The 22,312-nt window shown below is 49.3% G+C and overlaps 1 long non-coding RNA gene across 1 annotated transcript; it reads right to left on the bottom strand.

The window, feature by feature from the left end:
- Nucleotides 1-777: 777 nt before the first annotated feature.
- Nucleotides 778-10,474, bottom strand: LOC143434713 (uncharacterized). The gene is made up of 3 exons (XR_013104434.1): nucleotides 9,646-10,474; nucleotides 1,239-1,360; nucleotides 778-1,157 (listed from the first exon to the last, which is right to left on the bottom strand). It is a non-coding gene; the product is annotated as an uncharacterized LOC143434713 (long non-coding RNA).
- Between the last annotated feature and the right edge of the window lie 11,838 nt (nucleotides 10,475-22,312).

The raw sequence follows: 22,312 nt of genomic DNA, 5'->3' as shown, positions 1-22,312 counted from the left end.
ACACACACACACACACACACACACACACACGGCACACAGACACACACAGTTGTTTTTTTTTTTTGAGACAGGATTTCTTTGTGTACCTGTGTATCCCAGGCTGTCCTGGAACTTACTCTGTAGTCTAGGCTGGCCTTGAACTCCACCAGCCTCTGTTGCCCAAGTGCTGGGATTTAAAGACAGGCTGACAGGAGCCTGATATGGCTTTCTCCTGAGAGGCTCTGCCAGCGCCTGACCAATACAGATGCAGATACTCACAGCCAACTGAGGACCCCAATGGAAGAATTAGCGGAAGGATTGAAGGAGCTGAAGGGGATGGCAACCCCATAGGAAGAACAATATCAACTAACCGGACTCCACAGAGCTCCCAGGGACTAAACCACCAACCAAAGAATACAATACATGGTTGGGTTTGTGACTCCTGGTACACATGTAGCAGAGGATGGTCTTATCTGGCACCAGTGGGAGGGGAGGCCCTTGGTCTTATGGAGGTTTGATGCCCTAGCATACAGGGATGCTAGAGCTGTGAGGCGGGAGTGGGTGAGTGTGTGAGTGGGTGGAGGAGCACCCTCATAGAGGCAAAGGGGAGGAGGGAGCGGGAGGATGAGATGGGGTGCTCGTGAAGGCATAACCAGGAAGAGGGATATTATTTGAAATGTAAATGCATAAAATGATTAATAAAAAAATAAAAAAATAAAAAGTATCACTACCACCACAGCTTAAAAAACTGTTTTAATCATTAAAAAAAAAATTGTGCTTGATATCAAGCCAGGACTGTGTGCTGTTCACATTCTTCCAGTTCTAGCCTGGGCTTTTTGCCAGCTTTCACTACTGTATAATTTAATCTAATTGATCAGTTAAGTCCAAATCATTTTAAAAACTCATAATAACAGTTAAATAATTTCAGCACTACACATACATTTTTTTAGCAACTTTATCAAAGGAGATTGTGCATGAGGCTGTGCCATCTGTCTCATGGAACTTGTCACCTCCAGCACTCTTCTTCAGATGCCTAGGAACATGGGATCCCAGGAGAGAAGGTACCACGCAGGAAGGGAGACAGCTTGCTGGTGGTCAGACTCCCACTGACTTCCCCCTGGTCACTGCTCAACACTGAAGACCGCACAGGAGGATCATGGTTCTTTTGTCCAGTGAAACTGAGAAACAGCAACTCTTGAGTTGCGTGTCAACTCACCCTGGAGCTGCACTCAGACAGAGGCATGCAGGGAGTTAGTTACCTTTGCTCATGTGACTGTCTGCCTGGGGTCCTTCTGTGTTCTGTGAGTGGCTCTGGCGATCCCTCTGGGGATGTCTAACCTTAGTTGAGACACTGCATCCTCCTGTAGGCTGGCTGGGCTCCCTGTGCCCAGACAAGAGAACACATGTGCAAATATTAGTTTTTCTGTCACTGTGGCGCAATGCCAGAGACAAATAACTTACAAGGAAAGGCTGGTTTGTCTCGTGACCTTGAGATTTCATTTCATGGTTGCTTTGCCCAGTTGCTTTGGACGAGTGGAGGATAGGCACAACACAGGAGGAATGGGGCAGAGGGAATTGCTCACTCATAGCAGGCGGGAAGCAAAAAAGAAAGGAAGGGAGGAGGGAGGGAGGAAAGAAGGGAGGGAGGACAAAGAAAAAGAGGCTGAGATCTGAGTCCCATGTTTCCTCATCTCCCTGAGAGTGCTAGAGCCTGAAGACCAAGACTTTAACATGGGTGCTCCTAAAATCTGGTTACATCCTTGCTGGCTGCCACCATCTCTGGTTTGTCGACATCACACACCCAGAGGAAGGAACCTGTAAAATCCTAATCATGGGGCTGGAAGGTAAGGAGCACCTGGGCACAGGTGCCTTCAGCTGCAGGGAACAGGAAGTGACCTGAGCTGGGTGCAGACTGGGTTCATGGGTGGATACAGCGCATCACCTGCGAGGAAACGGAAATGGAATCAAGAAGCCACCTCCAGTGGCAGAAAGTCCAAGGCTTGCAATGGCTGTGGCCTTTCCAGGCACTGGTTACATTGTACAGGTTCCTGTAGGCTGGTCAGCTTCTCTTTGTCATCATTTGTTTGAAGGGTTTCTCCAAGTCCCTTCAGAGCAAGAATTGGAGGTCTGAGAGGACAGGCATGTGTTGGCAAGAAAGGGATAAACCACCTCCTTTCTGGCCATGTGACACCAGCAGCCCAAGGAATGCTCCCCATGGCCAGTTTCTATGCAGAACACCCCAGCCCTTGCTCCTCTAGTCAAGAGCCACAGTAGACAGAAGACAGCTTCATGATTGGAGTAGGCCTCCCTGCCCAGCTCTGTGTACTAGGCATGCTCATACCATCGTCGTCTTGCTGTGTGACAGTTCCTGCCACCTTACACTGACTCTGGCAGATGCCAACCCTCTACCCCCATTTCACAGGTGTTACAGGTTAAAGGTTCCCCCAAACTTGCGTGATACGGTCCTGCCCTCCACAGCCTCTTGCAACACGACCTTTTTGTGAAGATCATTGGCTACGTCAGTTGGGACAACGTCGTGCTGGAGTGGGTGCCTTAACCCAATGACTGGTGGCCTCATAGAGGAGGGAAGTCTGAGCACAAAGTCCCAGAAAAGAAAACCATGAAAGGTCACAGAGAGGACCACGTCCACAGGCCCAGAAGAGCAGCCTTGGGAGGACCTGACGACCTCTGATTTCTGTTACTGAATCTTGACCTCTGGTGCCACTACGGGAGGGAGAACCAGTAGAGGAGGTAGGTTTCCAGGGCTTAGAAACTGCAAGATTAAGCCACTAACTGTTAAGGCTCAGAGGTCTTGGCCCATCATTCCTAAGCATGAGCTGGGGGTACAGGGCAGCAGGTCACCTCCTGCTGTGTTGCTGTCTCTACTGGAGCCTGGACTAGTACAGTAGGAGAGTGAACGAGGGTCTGTTCTGAGGGTGATGCTGTCTACTGGAGCCGTGACTAGACGTGCTCAGAGGAGAGTGAAGCTACCCTGAAGAAGAGTGAGGAATGGGGAGTCAGAGAGTAGAAACCTGTCAGATTTTAACCTCTGGTGTCTCAGAAACAGCATCAGATTAGGTGAGAGAGGGTGGAAGGCAGGGGCCCTGTGAGCCAGGGGAACTCAGGAACTGGGCAAGTCTTAGAAGTGAGCCTGTCCCCTGACTCAGTGTGTGCATCCATGTTTGCCTGAATATATATGTGCCTGTATGTGTGTGTTTACATGGGTGTATCGGCATATGTGTGCTAACATGTATATATGTACATGTATATGCCTATGTGTATGTTTTGTGTGTGTACATGCATATATGCCTACATATATAAGTTCCTGCATGAGTGTGCCTATATGTATGTCTCTTGTATGTATGTGTGCATATATAGATATATTATTACATAAATGTATTCTTCACTTGTGTGGCTGTATTATATTCTTTCATGTATTTACTTAGTGTGTATATGTGTGCATGAACATTCCTGCATGTGTATACACCATCATGTGTACATGCTTGCATGTGAGATCCTGCATATATCATGTGTCTACACATGCATTCCAGCATTGTGTGTTTGCACAGGTGAGTTTGCGTAAGTGAGCTTGCACGAGTGTGCACCCATGTGTATATTCATTTTTATATGTGTGTCTGCATGTATGTATCTTCATGTGTGTCTCAGTTTATGTGTTCCTTCATGTATGCATGTCTATATGTTTGCATTTTCATGTGTATGCACAGGTAAGTGTGTCTTTTTTACATATACACACACACACACACACACACACGCACACACACATATATATGTGATTGTGTGTGACTTGGCATGCATGTATATATCATATGCTGTGTCATGTGCATGTCTGTATGTATGTTCAGTTATGTGTTGTACAAAAACTGATTCAGTCAACCACAGATCACATAAGCCTGATGATGCTGTAGCCATTCTTAGTTTGTCTGAACACGCGGGATATTCACAAAATAACACAATTGCTTTGTAATGCATTTTCAGAAGATAGCCTGTGCTGGTTAGTTTTTGTCAACTTGACACCAACTAGAGTCACTTGGGAAGAGGGAATTTCAATTGAAGAATTCCCTCTATCAGACTGGCCTGTGGGCATGTCTGTGGGGCAGCTTTTTGATTGATGGTTGACACGAGAACTTTGGAATAAGTATGCAGAGCAGAATGTCAGCATCTGGCCTTGGTGGGCGCTGTCATTCTCACTGCTGATCAGAGTGTGAGCCCGGCTCCACATGGCTCTGAAGACCCCCATACTCGGGAGACCCTTCCTCAAGCCTCCGGATCGCGACCACCCAAAAATCACAAGAAACCATACCTGGATGCAATCAGCAGAGGTTTATTAGGGGAGGAGCCGGCGGTCAAAAACGACAAGCTCTTTAGCTCCAAGAGCAGGGTTTTTGGCCACGTGTGGTGGGATAAAGGGTCTTTTATAGCATGGGGTGGGGGGAGGAAGGCATTTTCGAGCGCTTACACATGATTGGTTGTTTTACAAATTTTGAACATAGCACTGGGAAGACCAAGGGAGGGGTAACCAAGAACAGTGGAACATTTCAGAGAATCTAGCCCAAATGATCTAGAGTCACTTTTTTCCAGCTATAGGGCTATGGCCCCACCTAGGTGATAACATCTTTATCTGTAGTCAGGAATGCCTTCCTGCCTTGGGTGAGGCTTGGGGAATGTAATCCAGCAAGTGTCCTTCACCTGGAATGTGAAAGTCTGAAATCTTATTTTCAGTTCCGAGTTCTGTAAGGCGGAAAAATCTACACATATTTCATAAAATGGCCTTTATAATTTTTCACTCTACAGCTCTATCTACACTTTCTCCGTCCTCCTCCCTCCAGCCCTCCCGCTCTTGGCTCCATGCTCTGCTTCAGAATTCCATGACCAAGGGACATCTCCTTCCTACAGGGCCCAGCAATGGAGAGCCACCTGTGCCTCTGTTCCCTTCTTTGTCTCCTTGAAGAGATGGGAATGGGATCTAAGAGTGCCTGGTGCTGGTGGCGAAATTCCCAAGATTTCTGCTGAGCTTCCCGCAGAGCCTGACAGAGCAGCTGCCCCTCCCCCACCTCCTCTTGGCTTCTCTCCCATTGGGGTCCTTGCCATATTAGTAACTCCCACCTTGGACATGTGGGCACATGTGTTGGGGGAGGGGTTGGAGCTGCTGGAGGTATTTGCATGTGTGTGCACAGCATTTGCATGTGTGTGTGCATGGCACTTGTATGTGTGTGCATGGCATTTGCATGTGTGTTCATGGCATTTGCATATGTATGGCATTTGCATGTGTGTGTATGGCATTTTCAAGTGTGTGCATGGCATTTGCATGTGTGTGCATGGCATTTGCATGTGTATGCATGGCAATTGCATGTGTGTGCATGCCCAAGGTCAACAGAAGGTCTCTCCCTTTGTTATTCTTGGTTTTCTGTTTTGAAACAGGGTCTCTCAGCATGCCCCAGAAATCTGCATGTATCCATAGTACTGAAGTTACAGATTTGTATCATCATGCTGTAGAGTGAAAAATTATAAAGACTATTTAATGAAATATATACAGGCTTTTTCTTTACCCTAGACCTGAGCAAAAGAATGCAAGTTCCAGAAAGCGGAACTGGATGTAAGATTTCAGGTCCTCACTGCCCCAGGATACATTCAGGGAAGAGCAACATTCCTCAAGCGTCAGGGTGGGGAGGGCCCAAAGCAAGAAGACACATTTCTGACCACAGAGAAAGATGCAAGTCATCTCGGTGGTTCCAAGAAGTAGCTAACTTTCCACTGTTCTTGGTTACCCCTCCCCCCCTTGAGGTCTTCCTAGTATTACAGCCTGCTGATGTTCAAAATTTATAAAATAACCAATCATGTGTAACCGCACGAGAATTCCTCCCTTTCCCCACCCGTGCTATAAAAAAGCTCCTCAGCTTGCTGGCGGGGTCAAATTCTGTTCCTGTGTGGAAGAGCAGTTTGACCGTTGGCTAGCCAACTCTTCCCAATAAACCTCTGCTGATTGCATCCAGGTACGGTGTCTTGTGATTTTGGGGTGGCTGTGATTTCCTGAGACTTGAATAACCCCCCCTAAGTTTGGGGGTCTTCAATGCCTTGCTGGCGATCCAAATCCAGGTGTTCAGGCCTTCGTGGCAAGCACTTTACTGAGTGAGTGACCTCCCTGGCCCTGAGATCTTTGTACCACAGTGATCCCCTCCTAAAACATCTTTGGTGTCCCTGTAGGTGTTCAGCAATGTGGCAAAGTGGGTCTGAGCAAGCAGAGCTGCTTCTAAAAGAACTTTGTGAGAATTCAGTTTGCAACAATTCTTGTTCAGCACTCTGTGGCCATTTGTTTTTCCTCTCTGCTATGTGGTCAGATGTAGGATAATGTTCGTAGAGGTCGCGACTGACAATGATGTAACGCCACCATTATCCACATCTTCACAAGTGTTAGTGTTTCTTCTAGGCTCCATCCAACAGTTACCTAGCAACAGTCTGGCTTTCTGTTAAAGGACTATTTGGGCTCTCTCTCTCTCTCTCTCTCTCTCTCTCTCTCTCTCTCTCTCTCCCTCCACATGTTCCCAGCTTGCTTCTTCCCTTCTTTCTCTCTCCTCTCTCTTTCTATCCTTCTCTGTCCCCTTTCTCTGCCTTTACTCCCTTCACATCCTCCTTCCCATGCCCCAAATCAACTTCATTTTATACTAGACCTGTCATATGGCTGGTACCTGGGGAGGGGGATGTCTCATCATGGGCCCACTGAGGCACCCCCTCCCACCGCTTCATGCCACTGCATTATAAAACATATCACGAAGCACCATCACTGTCACCATAATCACCGTCACCATAATCATCACCATCACCTCCACCGCTGCCATCGCTGCCATCTGCCACCATCCTCATGGTCAGGATTATCATCACACTTGCACAGTGGTGTCTCTCTTCTTCAGGTTCCTTTGGGTACCTCTGGCCTCCATGAGAGTTCTCTCAATATGTCTAGTATTGTCAGTCCGTAGAGGTAAACTTGGGTCAGAGCTAGGGCCTGAACTGGTGATGTGGAGGCACGTTTGGAACCCATTGTTAGTTGTGGATAGCCCCAGCCTCTTGTCATGGTAATTCCACTCCTGGGAGGGTCTGTGAAGGAGGGGTGAATCTTGTGAACCTTCTGTCCAATCAAATTTGTTAAATAAAGGCTAAAGCCAGTGATTGGGCAGTAGAAGAGGAGTGGGAGGAGCCAGAGGTAGGGAGGAGTCAGAAGAGCCATTGGGGCAGTGGCAGTTGGTGGAAGGAGAGAAGATGTAGAAGATCATGACCTAGGAAACTGCAAGTTGTAAGAGATCTCATAGCTGGGGAATAGAGTAGTTCAATGGTAAATCTGCCCAATCTAGGCGTGCAGCATTCATTTGTAATTAATTGAGTTGTGTCTTCCTTGACTGGACTTCAATGGGTCGGAGATTTACCGCAACAGTTAGTAATGTCCAGCTGGCACAGCCATGAAGCTGTTGGTAAAACGTGGATGACTCTGTGTCCGGCTTTGCCTGTCGAGGTGAGCACCGGTGACCATGCCATTTCTTCCATTGTGGTATTTGCTCACTGCCATTATTTGGCTAACCAGCAACTGTTTTCTAGTCTTCTTTTGTTGTTGTCCTTGATTTGTTTTGTTTTTTTGAGACAACGTTTCTTCTCTCTGTGGAGCAGGCTGTCCTGAAACTCTTAGAGATCCTCTGCCATGCCTCTGTCTCTTGAGTGCTGGGATTATCAGCATTACCACCTCCTGGCTTCTCTCTTCTTGAACTGTAAGATTCCTCTGAGGATCCACTTTAAACTCATTGGTGGAAATAATGTTAACTAAGCCCCAACTCCACGAACGATCCATGTGTTTATCACATCCCACTAACATAGGCTCCCACCAGCCCTTGCCCAGGGATTGGCTTCAGGGAAGCCCCTGGGCCAAGCCAGGCCCATATGACTTACTTCATGGCTGTTTTAGAAATGCCAAATGTACACTTTTACCATCCGTTTTGTGGGCCGTGTAAAAGAACGAGTTTCTGGGAATGTCTTCCCTAGCAACAGAGAGAGGAGCAGTGAGCAGAGACAGCTGAGCTCCTAGGAGGCCTCCTAGCCTTTGGCATCTGTGCCCGAAGCAGCTGCACAGCCAAAATGCGTGCTCTGGTGTGTTTGGCTGAGTTCTGCCACAATCAAAACAGTCTTGGCACGTTTGTCTTCTGTGGACAACTTTCCTGGGCTGACTTCTGCAGCAAGTGACCATCTGCTCAGCTGCAGTTTCTTCCTTCCTTACCTGACACGATGCTCTCACCTCTATCAGATAAAGTATAGGCTGTGGCAGCCAAATCACCTCTTTGGAATCAACAGGACGTGCATGCTCAGAGGCCTGGGGTCTGCCTGTTTATCAACCTAGCCCTGTGTCTGGGATGCTAGAAACGGAAAGAGCCATGTTCTCCCTCCCTATTGGGCACCTGTCTCCCCAATAGACTTGATCTTTGAGGTTATAAGATGAGCCGGCAGTATCTCCTGAGGTTGGTCAGGTCACCGGCTTCAGTCCCCTGAGAGTCAGGCCTGACAGCACTGGACCTGTTCAGGAATCTTGTTCACCCGTGGGGCTCGCTGCTCAGGAATGCCTCCCGAGAGCCCTGGGCTCCTGTGTCTCTCTGGGTAAGCAAGTCTTCCAGGCTCCTGAATCTGTTGTGCTCTTGTTTCAACTCCTGTCCCTTTGCCAAGGAGCCCTGCCTTACACGCCTCCCCAGCACACAGTGAGTAGTGTGTGGTCTAGATATGGCTGCTCTGAAGCCCTCATCTTTACTGCTCTGGAGGCAGTGGACCCGGGAGAATGGAGCTGATAAGTGAGGTGGACTGAAGTCTCATGGAGAAGTCTCAAACTTTATTCAGAGCATCAGACAAATTATACATTGAGAGTTAAGAGGAGCGGTGTGAGTAAAAAGTGTACAGTCACAGGGCAAGCCAGATTATGTCAGAGTCTGGCCTGGTGGAGATTGATATCAAGTCACTTTGCAAACCGTTAGTACAGTTCCGTTCCGTGCTTTCCAACAGTCTCCACTCCTCACGCAGCTAGCCCTGCTTGGAGGGCTGCTGGGGTTAGTCTATTTGTTTCTCTTAGCACCTTGCATCCTCCCCTTTCGCTGGGAAGGGATTCCAGAAGTTTCCTGGATAATGGTCAACCAAATGCTTCTGCACTTGACTCTTGCCTCTCCTACCCCAGGCTGCCCTGTGGGAAAAAAACTTGCGGGGGGGGGGGGGGGAGTCCGTCAGTGGGGACTAAGTCATGCGGCCGGGGCGTAGCTAATTAAGTTATCCCCTCCCCTCTTCCTCCTCCCTATAAAAAGCCAGGGGAGCTGGCTAAGCCAAATTGCTGTAGCCTGACGGGGAGCAGGGGAAGAAGCTGCCGCGAGAAGGAGTCTCTCAACCAAGGAAAATAGTTACAGCAGGCGCTGTGGCTTGAAGGACAGCTGTTTGCTGTGAAGGAGCCCTCTGTGGAACTGGGGGGGATGGGAAGAGTTGGGGGCTAGGGAGCCGCTGCCATCTGGCCCTTGAGCTGGAGAACACGTGGGGAGAGAAAGAGACCTAGTCTTTTTGAACTGGGCAGGAGTTAGACTAGCTAAAAATCAGAGAGAGAGAAAGGGGGTAGGGTGGACAGAGAGAGATGTTACTCACGGTTTTTGCAGGCGCCAGCAGGGGGCACTCTTGGAGCTGGCTCTGCACCGTTGTCCACCACCCGTGGGAAACGACGTAGGTCCGCGTCTCTTGGGCGCGCGCGGGCGTGGGGTTTTCTGCTGTGTTGAGTTGTGCTGCGCGTCTTCTGTTCTTCGTAGAAACAGACGCGCCCGCAAGAGGTGTAGCTGAGCGGTTTCGCGCACGGCACCGAAAGGGCGCTACGGTGTCCCGCCCGGCGCGGGAAATTTTCACTCAGCCTCGTTCCGCAAGGCCGGGCGGAGCTCGCATGGGGACTCGGGGGTCAATGTCTCTATTTGGAGCCCCCAGACGCCACTTGGTGGGGGAGGCACGGCAAATGAGAGACCGGGCGCGCAAGCGCAGCTGGCGGCTTGCGTGCCGAGAAACAGGCGGCTCTGGCGCCGGCGCCTTCTGGGGAGTGTTTGCTGTGGGGGTCGAGCCCGGGCAGGGACCAAGGCTCTCTCCAGTGGGGAAGTAGGGATCTCCGTTTGTGGCCCCAGACTCCGCAAGGTGGGGGTCGGGGGGCGGCTCGGCAGAACGAAGACCTTTGGGAGTGCATGGAGCTGTGCTGTGTCAAGCGACAGGCGCGACAGGCTCGCGCGCGCGCACCTAGAGGTGAGGGAGACAGAGCCTTGGGGCCGCGCCCCGAGGCATGTATACTTGCTTGGCAGACTTGTGTGGCCCGGTTCTTAAAGTCGCGTGGGTGTTCGTGGTCCACGTTGGTTGCGCCAGCTGTGGGCAAAACCTCGCGGGGGAGTCCGGCGAAGGGGACAAAGTCGTGTGGCCGTCCGGCGGCGGAGTCCCAGGCGGGCTTTCCACACCGGCGGAGGAGGGTCCCACATTCACGCAGCCGCCCGGGGCGGGCGGGCGCCTGCGTCCGGAAGGTTCGGGGTGTAATCCCAGCTCCTAGCTCACTCATGATCACCCCGAGCCCCAAATCCATAAAATCCACTTGCTTTAGCCAGGGCGTGTGACTTCACTGACTTTCACTCTTGAGATCAATGAAGCCTCACTTTAAAACTGCCTTTATACCTGTGATTTGAATTGGTTCATTATTGTCTGTGGAGAAACCAATTTGAGAGCGGAACAGTGGAGTAGAGAGGGCAGAGTAGAGCAGCAGCAGCAGGAGAGAGAGAGCGCGCGCCATTTTACTGGGACAGTTGTACAGGGACAGGTTGCAGAGAGGGAACAAGATGGGCCTGTGTTTCAGGATATTTAATTACATTGTGAATGTGGAGATTGTGAACTGTAAAAATCTGTTTCTAATTGTGGCTCAGCCTTTGGTCCTAGCGTTTTTTGTTTCTTTTCTTTTCTTTTCTTTTTTTTTTTTCTTTTTTTTTAGAGATAGAGTTTCTGTGTAGTCCTGGCTGTCCTGGAACTCACTCTGTAGACCAGGCTGGCCTCGAACTCAGGAATCCGCCTGCCTCTGCCTCCCAAGTGCTGGGATTAAAGGCGTGCGCCACCACCGCCCGGCAAATCACCCGCCCCCCCCCCCCCCCCCCCCCCCCCCCATGAGACTCGGGCGGATAGAGACGGCAGAGGGCCCCGCGCCCTCTGCAGGCGGACGTCTTAGCCGCTGCGCCACCGCAGGTTCACTGCGTTTTTTGTTTATTGTAAAAAAGTATTTGGGGTGTGCTTTAGCCCCAGCACATATCTGTAATCCAAGAGCTACATAAAGTCAACCCTAGGTCAGGGGGGCAGAGCAAGCAAGCAGCTGACAGGGTGTGGATATTAGTAAACAAAACAGGTCTTTGAGTTGAAGGAGATTTAAGACAGCATGGAGGAGAAAGCTTTTTTCTTCTGGGACTTGGGTAGAGTGGTAAGATCAGCTGGGTGCTTTCTCTGCCTCTGTGTACAGACAGAGTCTAGAAGCTTCCAGGACTAGGCTTTGGTTAGTAGACAAAGGCGATAAAGCCTCAGAGAGGAAAAGTTACATTTCCCTAAGCCATTGCTAGGTTCCTGAGGGCAGACCAGCTGAATCCACAAATGAGTCTGGACACTGGCTGGTGCTCACAGTGCTCGGGTCACAGGGGTCAGAGCCGGATCCATGGACTGAGCAACGAGGTGACAGGAGCACAGGGGGCATCGTGAATGCAGGTGACACACCCAGGGCACAGGTCTGATTTGGAGGGAAACTGGTGACAGAGGTCTGGGAGGCGAAGGCAGAGCTCTCAGCTACGCCAGTGGCACTCATAGGACCAGGCCTCCCACTCTGACTTGTGTGAGAAGCGGGCACAGGGCTGTGCAGGGCTGAGGGCTCGTGGTTCCCAGGGTCATCCCAAGACACTCCAGAGCCCTGGGCAGCTGAAGCCATGCGGGAGCAGGAGCTGGAGGCCAGTATCCGCCTGCAGCAGGCTGAGCATGGCTCTAAGATCCGAATCCGAGACGGGCAGGCCAAGCCCATCGACCTGCGGGCAAAGGACATCAGTGAGGAGGACGCGGGTGACCTGGCAGTGGGATTGCGTGAACCCTACCCTGTAGGGAGCGAGTCCGACACTTTGATCAGGAATCTGCATGGGAACGCTGAAGGTTCTGTTCCCCAGTTGGTTCTTGATCAATCAATAACGATGCTAACGGCCAATGATTTGGGTGGAATAGGTGGGACTTACAGTCTGTTCCCCCTACCCACCCCCAGGCAGGGTAGCAGACTCAGAGAGGAAGATGCTTCATAGAGAGAAAGAGCCTCCAGCCATATGAGATCTAGGGCAGAGTGGCCATCAGCCACTTCCCTGACTGGGTCTGGGATAGCGGGTGGGAGATTAGAGACCAACTGAGCTGAGGGCAGATGCATACACATGGATACATACACGAACATGTGCTGTAAAGTCCATGGAAAATTACCCCCTGATCCCCTCCCTTCCCAGAAGGGTGAGGCCACACAGTCCCAAGAAAAACCACAAGATCCCTCATTTCCCAAAAGGGGTGAAGACACATGGTTCCAAGAAAAACCTTGTGTTATCAGACATATGGAGCCGTCTGACAACAGATAGCTCCCTGTTAGAAGGTCCCCCACAGCCCATCAATGTCAACAGACCAGTTTATCACCAAAATCACCTGCCCAGTTCAATATTTATATATCTGCCTCTGCTTGAGTGCATTCTTGGCCGCTTCTTCTCCTGTGTGAGAAAGCAGCCCCAGTGCATTGGACTAATTAATTAAATTCTCTAGCAACTGCAGCAGTTGCCCTCTGAGAGATTCCTTCTTGGGGTCCCGGTAGTGTAGCCTTTGGGCTCCACATTTTGGTTTCCTGACTGGGAATTTTGTCCCCTGTGGGACTCCGCGGATCGGTAAATCGGAGGTCTGATTTTACCAGGTACGACTTTGTGTTTTCTGTATCGTTCTTTGTATTTCTGATGCCTGTGGTGTCTTTCTCTATCTCAACTGATCTTTGTATGAGAGCTTGTAGAGGAAGCTGCAGTTAAAGGAACTGCAGACCCGGTCTCAGCGGCCAGCAGACATGCTAGTAACACCATGACCATGGGAGGCTAGAGGACGCTTTGGTCTCCCTAGGGGGTAACGGGGACCTCCTGTCTGACATGAGTCCACTGAGGCATTAGGTTATCAGTCTCTCTCTTTCTCTCCTCTCCCCTCCCTCTCCCTCCCTCTCTCTCTCTTTTTTAAAACTACTAAGTGTCCTCTTTGTCTTCTGTGATTTCGAACTTGGACTTATTCTGACGAGACTCTTAGACATGGGACAGAAATTACCCACCATTCCTTTAGGACTTATGATGGAGCATTGGGCCGAAGTAAAGGGGAGGGCTCACAATTTATCCGTGGATGTCCGAAAAAAGAAGTTTCAGACCCTGTGTTCTTCTGAGTGGCCCTTCTAGTTGGCCCCCGGAGGGGATTTTCGATCTCCCCCTTGTGGTGGCCGTCTTAAAATTCCCGACCAGGTACCATACATAGTTGTTTGGGAAAACTTAGTTGCTGATCCACCCCCTTGGGTGTGTCCTTTCCTTCCTAGTAGGGCCCTTGCCCTGAAAACTCAGCCAGAACCATCAGATGCTTCAGCCAAAAAGATGGAAGTTCTTCAGGACAAAGGGATGGCAGATCTCCTTCTCTTAGAACCTCCTCCCCCTATCCTCTGGCCCCTGCCTTAGCTCCCAGCGCTCCGCCCACAGCACAGGCAAGGGCCCCTAGAGCTGCCCGCCCCAACCCCACTCTAGCCGCCTCTCCCTGAGCAGGACCTGGGACCGGCTGGAGGAACATGTAGCTGGAGGGCTGCGTCCCCAGATACCACAGTAGCTCTCCCACTCTGTGCCTCGGGGCTGCCAGGTGCGGACAGAAACCAGGTCATGCAATATTGACCCTTTTCTACGGCTGACCTCTTTAATTGGAAGGCTCAACACCCACCCTTTCCAGAAAACCCAAAAGACCTCATTAACCTTTTTGAATCCACTCTCTTCACCAACCAGCTCACATGGGATGATTTCCAACAACTCTTGCAGGTCCTCTTTACCACTGAGGGAAAAGATCATATTCTCCTCGAGGCCCGAAAGAATGTCACAGGGGTCAATGGGCCCCTACCTTGAACCCTGTGGATGTCGGTGAAGGGTTCCCTCTTCAGAGACTTGATTGGAATTACAACTCGGCAGGAGGTAAAGAACATCTTAAGGTCTATTGCTAGGCTCTGTTAGCAGGTCTCAAGGCTGTCACCAAGTGACCCACTAATTTGACCAAGGCAAGAGTATTCAGGCAGGCCCCTGATGAGTCGCCCTCAGTCTTTCTAGAACGACTTATGGAGGCATTGAGACAGTACACCCCATATGACCCTTCTGCAGAAGAGCACAAGGCCACAGTAATCATGGCCTTCATAGATCAGGCTGCTAGGGATATCAGAAGGAAACTAAAGAAAATGGAGGGATTTCAAGATAAGTCCCTGAGGGAATCAGTGCAAGCAGCAGAGAAAGTATTCCATGATAGGGAAACAGGAAGAAAAAGAAGAAAGAAAACAGAAAGAAGCAGAGGCTAGGGAACTACAGGAGGAAAAGTGCCAGGATAGAAAACTACAGAAAATCCTAGCTACAGTAGTAAGGGAGAGTGGGGGTATGTGTGAGCCTCAACCACCCACTAGGAAACAATGCCCCGCCAGAGAAAGACCAATGTGCATACTGTAAAGAGAGGGGCCATTGGGCCCGAGAATGTCCTAATTGAAAGAAACCAGGGGAGCAGGCCAGACAAAAGGTGACTGCCCCCCACTCCCAGAAGATCCTGGGCTTGGGAGATGTGGAGTGGGGAGATGGGGTTCGAAGCCCCTCCCTGAACCCAGGGTAACCTTGAAAGTGAAGGAGAACTCTACTCAATTTTTGGTAGACATGGGGGCTCAGTACTCTGTCCTTCTCCACATGGAGGGACCATTGTCTAAGAAAAAGTCCTGGGTCCAAGGGGCCACAGAATCTAAACAATATTCATGGACTACCCAAAGATCAGTTGATCTAGGGGTGGGCTGGGTACCCCACTCATTCATGGTCATCCCAGAATGCCCCTACCCACTCCTGGGCTGTGATCTACTTACTAAAATGGGTGCCCAAATACATTTCCTTCCAGAAGGCCCAACTATCCAGGGCCCAAGAGGAGAGCCTATACAGGTATTGACAGTCAGATTAGAAGATGAATATAAGTTATTTGAAACCAATCAAGAGAAGCCTTTGAACATAGATTGGTGGCTCCAAAATTTTCCTCAAGCATGGACTGAGACAGGTGGGATGAGAAAAGTTAAACAACAGCCTCCCATTCACGTGGCGTTAAAAGCCACAGCTGTCCTGATATCAGTGCACCAGTATCCTATGGCTTAGGAAGCTTGGGAGGGAATAAGACCACATATCAATATGCTCTTGGATTTGGGGATCCTCTGAGAATGTTGGTTGTTGTGGAACACTCCACTTCTGCCTGTCAAGAAACCTGGCACCCAGGACTACCACCCAGTACAGGATCTAAGAGAGGTAAACTGGAGGGTAACCGACATCCACCCCACTGTGCCCAACTCATACACTCTATTAAGCTCCTTGCCACCCACAAGGACATGGTATGCTGTTCTGGACCTCAAAGATGCCTTCTTCTGCCTGACCCTGACCTCTCAAAGCCTTCGAATGGAAGGACCCTGAGAGGGGAACCAATGGACAACACACTCAGACTCAGCTGCCCCAGGGTTCAAAAATTCGCCTACTCTCTTTGATGAGGCCCTCCATCGTGACCTCCCACTGTACTGTGAGTCAAACCCCCAGTGACTCTCTTGCAGTACGTGGATGACTTGCTGATAGCTGTGGAGACCCAGGCGATGTGTCTCGAGGGCACCAAGCGATTACTGTTAGAGCTGAGTGCTCTAGGCTACAGAGCCTCTGCCAAACAGGCCCAGCTTTGTCAACAAAAGGTAAAATGCTTGGGGTACCTGCTAGAAGATGGGAAGCACTGGCTATCAGAAGTGAGAAAAGAGTCTATTCTCCATATTCCCGTCTGAAGGACTCCCAAACAAGTACGGGAGTTCTTGGGCATGGCTGCCTTCTGTAGACTCTGAATCCCAGGGTTTGCAGAGTTAGTTGCTCCCCTTTATCCCTTGACTAGAACTGGACAACCTTTCTACTAGGGGAGGAGAGAACAGCAAGCCTTTGAGGTCATTAAGCAGGCACTACTAGAGGCCCTTGTATTAAGGCTGCCTGACACCAGTAAACCTTTTCACCTTTACGTGGCCGAACATGGAGGTATGGCCAATGGGGTGCTGACCCAGTCACTGGGCCCATGGAAGTGCTCCGTTGCCTATTTGTCCAAAAAGTTAGACCCAGTGGCTGCTGGGTGGCCCGCCTGCCTAAGAATAGTGGCTGCAGTGGCAGTCTTGGTCAAGGAGGTTGACAAGCTGACCTTGGAACAAAATTTGACTATGACAGTACCCCATGCCCTCGAGAGTGTGGTACATCAGCCCCCTGACTGGTGGCTTACTAATGCACAGATGACCCACTACCAGACTTTGTTGCTGAACTCTGATAGGATCATCTTCACAGTCCCAGTGACCCTCAACCCGGCCACCCTGCTGCCTGACCCCAACAGTGAGCCCCCTGCCCATGACTGCATACAGATACTGGTGGAGGAACAAGGCTGGAGAAAAGATTTAACTGACCAGCCACTCCCTGATGCTGAAGTCATCTGGTTCACTGATGGCAGCAGCTACCTACAGGATGGACAGCGCAGGGCAGGAGCAGCTGTGGTAGACGGGCAACAAGTGGTCTGGGCAGAACCACTCCCGCCAGGAACGTCAGCTCCAAAAGCAGAACTGATAGCCTTAACCAAAGCCCTAGACCTGGGGACAGAGAGGGAAAAAGGTAAACATTTATACAGACAGCAGGTACGCTTTTGCCACCGCCCATGTACATGGAGCAATTTACCAACAAAGAGGACTTCTGACATCAAGTGGAAAGGGATCAAGAATAAAGCTGAAATTCAGGCCCTCTTAAGTGTCCTCCTCAGACCAGCCAAGGTAAGCATTATTCACTGCCCAGGCCACCAAAAAGGAGAAAACCTTATAGCCAAAGGAAATAACCTGGCAGATAAGACTGCCAAAGAGGTGGCCATGGAGACCCTGTCCCTGTGCTAGTCCAAGAAGCCACAGAGTGGCACTGGACTAAGGGTTGGTCTCACTTGGACAACACCAGGGAGGAAGAGGCCCAGATATCCGTTTACCCCACCAATTGCTATCTCAAGGGTGAGGGCCAATGGAAAACCCAAAGGGAAAAGTTATACCACCTCAGGACCAGGCCCAAGACCTTCGACGACAAATGCATAAATGGACTCACCTGGGCAACAAAATAAATTGGTTGAAGCCATTATGAGATCTAAAATGTTTATCATGGACTTCAGATACCTAACAGAGGAGATAGTAAAGAACTGCAGAGTCTGTCAACAGGTGAGTGCCTATCGCACCAAGGTTGGCGCAGAAAAGAGAGCTAGGGAAAATAGACCAGGCGTGTTTGGGGAAGTAGACTTTACAGAAATCAAACCTGGAAAACATGGGTATCAGTATTTGCTAGTTTTTGTAGATACCTTCTCAGGATGGGTAGAGGCCTTTCCTACCAAACAGAAGACAGCTTTGGTCGTAGCCAAGAAGATCCTGGAAGAAATCTTCCCCAGATTTGGAGCACCCAAGGTAATAGGTTCAGATAATGGGCCTGCCTTTGTGTCCTAGGTAAGTCAGGGTTTCACAAAGGTCTTAGGGACCAATTAAAAACTTCACTGTGCATATCATCCCCAGAGCTCAGGACAGGTAGAAAGAATAAATAGAACCTTAAAAGAAACCTTAACTAAACTAACCTTAGAGACTGGTGGTGACTGAGTGGTGCTCCTTCCCCTGGTCTTGTTCAGAACTAGAAACACCCCCTACCAGATGAATTCGACCCCTTTTGTAATCCTCTATGGAGGACCCATTCCTCTTGTGGCCTCAGATTCTGACCTCGAGATTTTGGAGTGAGGTGACCATGAGCTTATCAAGAGTCTGGTGATCCTTGAGACAGTCCAGAGGAAATATGGTCCCAGATATCTGTCCTTTATGCCCCAGGAACAACTGAAGCACCACATCAATTCCAGGTCGGTGACACCATCTATGTCTACCGACATAAGACCTAGTCCCTGGAACCTCGATAGAAGGGCCCCTACCTGGTGCTGCTGACGACTCCCACGGCCATCATGGTAGATGGCATAGCTGCCTGGATACATGCTTCCCATGTGAAACCAGTGACCTGTCTACCGCCTGCAGATCACTCATCTTTGAGTATAAAGAAGGCAGACCATCCCTTAAAGCTCAAGATCACTAAAAAGGCCAGCAAGAATGAAGATCCTCCTAAACCTTGTAGAAGCCCCAATCCTACTACACCAGTCAAGACCGGCTGCCAGGCCCAGCACACATCAACCCACTAAACTGACTTGGCTTGTATTGTCAACTGTGACTGGTGATGAAGTAGTCAGAGTGTCTCAAAGTCACCCCCCTTTGGTGGCCAGATCTGGTGTTTGACCTTTGCCAGCTGGCTGCTGGACTGGACTCTTGGGATATCCCCACTCACCATGTGTCCAGCTTCCCCTCATGATAACTCACAATGCTGTGGTAGGATGTGGTAACAAGTTTTCCTGCTGTGTGCCCTACTGATGTGATTTCTATGTCTGTCCCAGGGACCCCCCCCCCCAGTAGGTCAGAAAAGTTTAGATGTGGGGGAGCAGACCAATTCTATTGCAAGGCTTGGGGATGTGAGACCACTGGACAGGCCCATTGGAAACAATCTCCTTCCTGGGACTTAGTTACTGTCACTAGAAACTTTCTATTTTCCCCAATTGTGCTAGTTATAAACAGGTACAAACATCCCCATGTGAGAGCTCAGGAGCCTGTAACCCTGTATGGGTTCAGTTTACTCAGAAATAAAAAAAGGTCAGAGAAGACTGGTTAAAAGGAAAAACATGGGGACTCCAGATATACATGTCTGGACATGATAAGGGACTCTTTTCTACAGTCAAGCTTAAGGTAGAGACTCCCACTACTCCTGTCAGGCCCAACAAAAAGAAAAAAGAGGCCATGGGGATCCCCCATCAGCTACTCCAACCCAACCCCCCCGGCATCTACCCAGAGAAGGCCACTATGGACAGAACCCCTAACAGCCAGGGGGCACCTCCTCTTAACCCCTCCGAACTAGCCCCACTGACAGGACTCATTAACAAAACCTTTTTAGTGCTCAATGAGTCTAGGCCTGAAAAGACTCGACCATGCTGGCTCTGCTATGATAAAGCTCCCCCTATTAGGAGGGATTGCTTTTACTCCCCCCACTGTTAGTTTATCCAATAAGTCCTTGTTCTGCCATTGGGCCCAAAAATCAGGAGTAGGACTAACCCTACAAGAAGTAAGAGGTACAGGACTCTGCCTTGGTCAAGTCCCTTCTACACATCAGTTTCTGTATAAGGAGAACTATTCCTCTCCCTTAACTGCTTCTTACATGGTCCCCCCTGAGAACGGGTGGTGGACTCCACTGGACTGACCCCCTGTGTCCACCTCGCGGTCCTAAATTTATCTAAAGATTTTTGCATCCTGGTACAACTGGTGCCCAAGCTACTTTATCATTCTGATGAAGAAATGTTAGACAGGTGGGACGGTAGCTATCGTGCCAAACGGGAGCCCATTGCCGCCCTAACAGTCTCCCTCCTATTAGGTTTAAGTGCTGCAGGAGCGGCTACGGGAGCTACCTCCCTGGTGTTACAAGGAAAAAAATTCTTAGGAGCTCAGAGCTGCCATAGATTTAGACATAGAAAAGCTCGAAGAATCAATCACCCACCTTCAAGAGTTGCTGACCTCCCTTTCTGAGGTAGTGTTACAAAACAGTTGTGGATTAGATCTCTTGTTTTTCCAATAGGGGGACTCTGTGTAGCCCTTAAAGAAGAACGCTGTTTCTATGTAGATCACTCAGGGGTGGTCAGGGATTCTATGGCTAAGGTCAAAGAAGGACTAGCTAAGAGAAAGACAGAAAGAGAACAAACCCAGAGCTTGAAACATGGTACCACACTCTGGTACACCACTCTGATTTCCACCCTACTAGGGCCCCTGATAATTTTACTTTTATTGCTAACCTTTGGCCCTTGCATTTTAAATCAACGGATAGTCTTTATTGGGGAACACATAGGTGCCGTCCAGCTGATGGTCCTACATTAACAGTATCAATATCTAGACACTGACAGCCAGGCACAAGATTTCAGTTACAGCTTCTAGCTCCAAGATTGAAACTATATACAAAAAAAGGGGGAATGTAAAGTCCACAGAAAATTACCCCCTGATCCCCTCCCTTCCCAGAAGGGTGAGGCCACACAGTCCCAAGAAAAAACACAAGATCCCTCATTTTCCAAAAGGGGTGAAGACACATGGTTCCAAGAAAAACCTTGGGTTATCAGACATATGGAGCCGTCTGACAACAGATAGCTCCCTGTTAGAAGGTCCCCCACAGCCCATCAATGCCAACTGAATAGTTTATCATCAAAAACACCTGCCCAGTTCAAACTGTATATCTGCCTCTGCTTGAGTGCATTCTTGGCTGCTTCTCCTGTGTGAGAAAGCAGCCCCAATGCATTGGACTAATTAATTAAATCCTCTAGCAACTGCAGCAGTTGCCCTCTGAGAGATTCCTTTTTGGGGTCCCGGTAGTGTAGCCTTTGGGCTCCACAATGCAGTATGTGCACACATGAACACATACATATGTATGAATGCATAAATGTGTGCACACACAAATGTATGCTCATACACACATGCGCAGAATGCTTCACACATGTGTGCATATACACATTTACCCACACACATATGCACATGTAGTTCTTGCACCATCCTTCCTTTCACTTTCATATATATATGTGTGTGTGTGTGTGTGTGTGTGTGTGTGTGTGTGTGTGTGTGTGTATGTATATACATACATATAACATATATGTGTTAATGTGGAGAATGTTTCAAGATTTATTTGTTGTATGAGTTGTATATGAGTATTTTTCCAGTGAAAATTTTGCAAGCTAGGAAAATACTGGAAAATTTTCCAAGTGAGGGCCAGAAGGGGAGTGGTATTCCAGAGGGGTGGGGTTTGGGTGATGGGTCCTGAGCTCCCCAGGCTACCAGTTTTAGCTTGGGGCTTAGGGTAGTGGGAGGGGGTTCTTACCCGCTGCTCTGAGTGCAGAGGCTCCTCTAGAATATCTCAGGATATGGTGTCTTCATGGGAGCAGACCAGCCAGGTGTCCACCCCAGGACCAAGCCACCACACTCTCTTAATCATCCATAAGAAATGCCTACACACTGTCAGTCATTCACAGGAAATACCCAAAGCCTGTCAACCATACATCTACAACTTTTCAATATGCATAGTAAACATGCACAGACTTTCAGTCATCCACAGAACACGTCCACAGCCTGTCAGTCATCCATAGGAATGAGCACTCCCTGCAAATCATCCATAGGAAAAGTCCACAGCTTGTCAATCATGCATAGAAAATGCCCAAAGCCTGTCATTCACCCACAATGTATGCCCAAAGCTTGTTAATCATCCACAGGAAATGCCCACAGACTTTCATCATTCGTAGGATATACCCATATCGTGTCAATTATCCTTAGGTCATTCCCGCAGCCTGTCACGTGTAGGTAACAACGACAGCTTGTCAATTATCCATAGGAAGTACCTACAACCTGTCAGTCATTCATGAGAAATGCCCACAACCTGTCAATCATCTATAGGAAATAGCTATAGCCTATTAGTCATCCACATGGCATACCCCAAGCCTGGCAACTGTCTGGAGGAAAAACCTACATCCTATCAGTCATTCATAGGAATTGCACAAAGCCTGAGAATCATCCATGAGAAATGCACATAGCCTGTCAATAATCCACAAGAAACACCAACAGTCTTGGAATCACCTATAGTAAACACACACAGCCTGTCAATTATCCAAAGAAAACACCAACAGCAAGTCAATCATCCAATGGAAATTCAGGCGCCAGTCAAATATCTATAGGAAATGCCTACGAACTATCATTCTCAGAAAACGACCTTGATCTGTTACCTGTATGAAGGAAAAACCACAGCCTCTCAACCATCCCTAGAAAACACAGTCTGTCAACAATCCATAGGACATGCCCACAGCCTGTCAGCCATTCACA

This window comes from Arvicanthis niloticus, chromosome 16, assembly GCF_011762505.2.
Source record: "Arvicanthis niloticus isolate mArvNil1 chromosome 16, mArvNil1.pat.X, whole genome shotgun sequence".
NCBI lineage: Eukaryota > Metazoa > Chordata > Mammalia > Rodentia > Muridae > Arvicanthis > Arvicanthis niloticus.
Note: the sequence above shows the minus strand (reverse complement) of the source record. Positions and strands in the feature narration are given on the sequence as shown.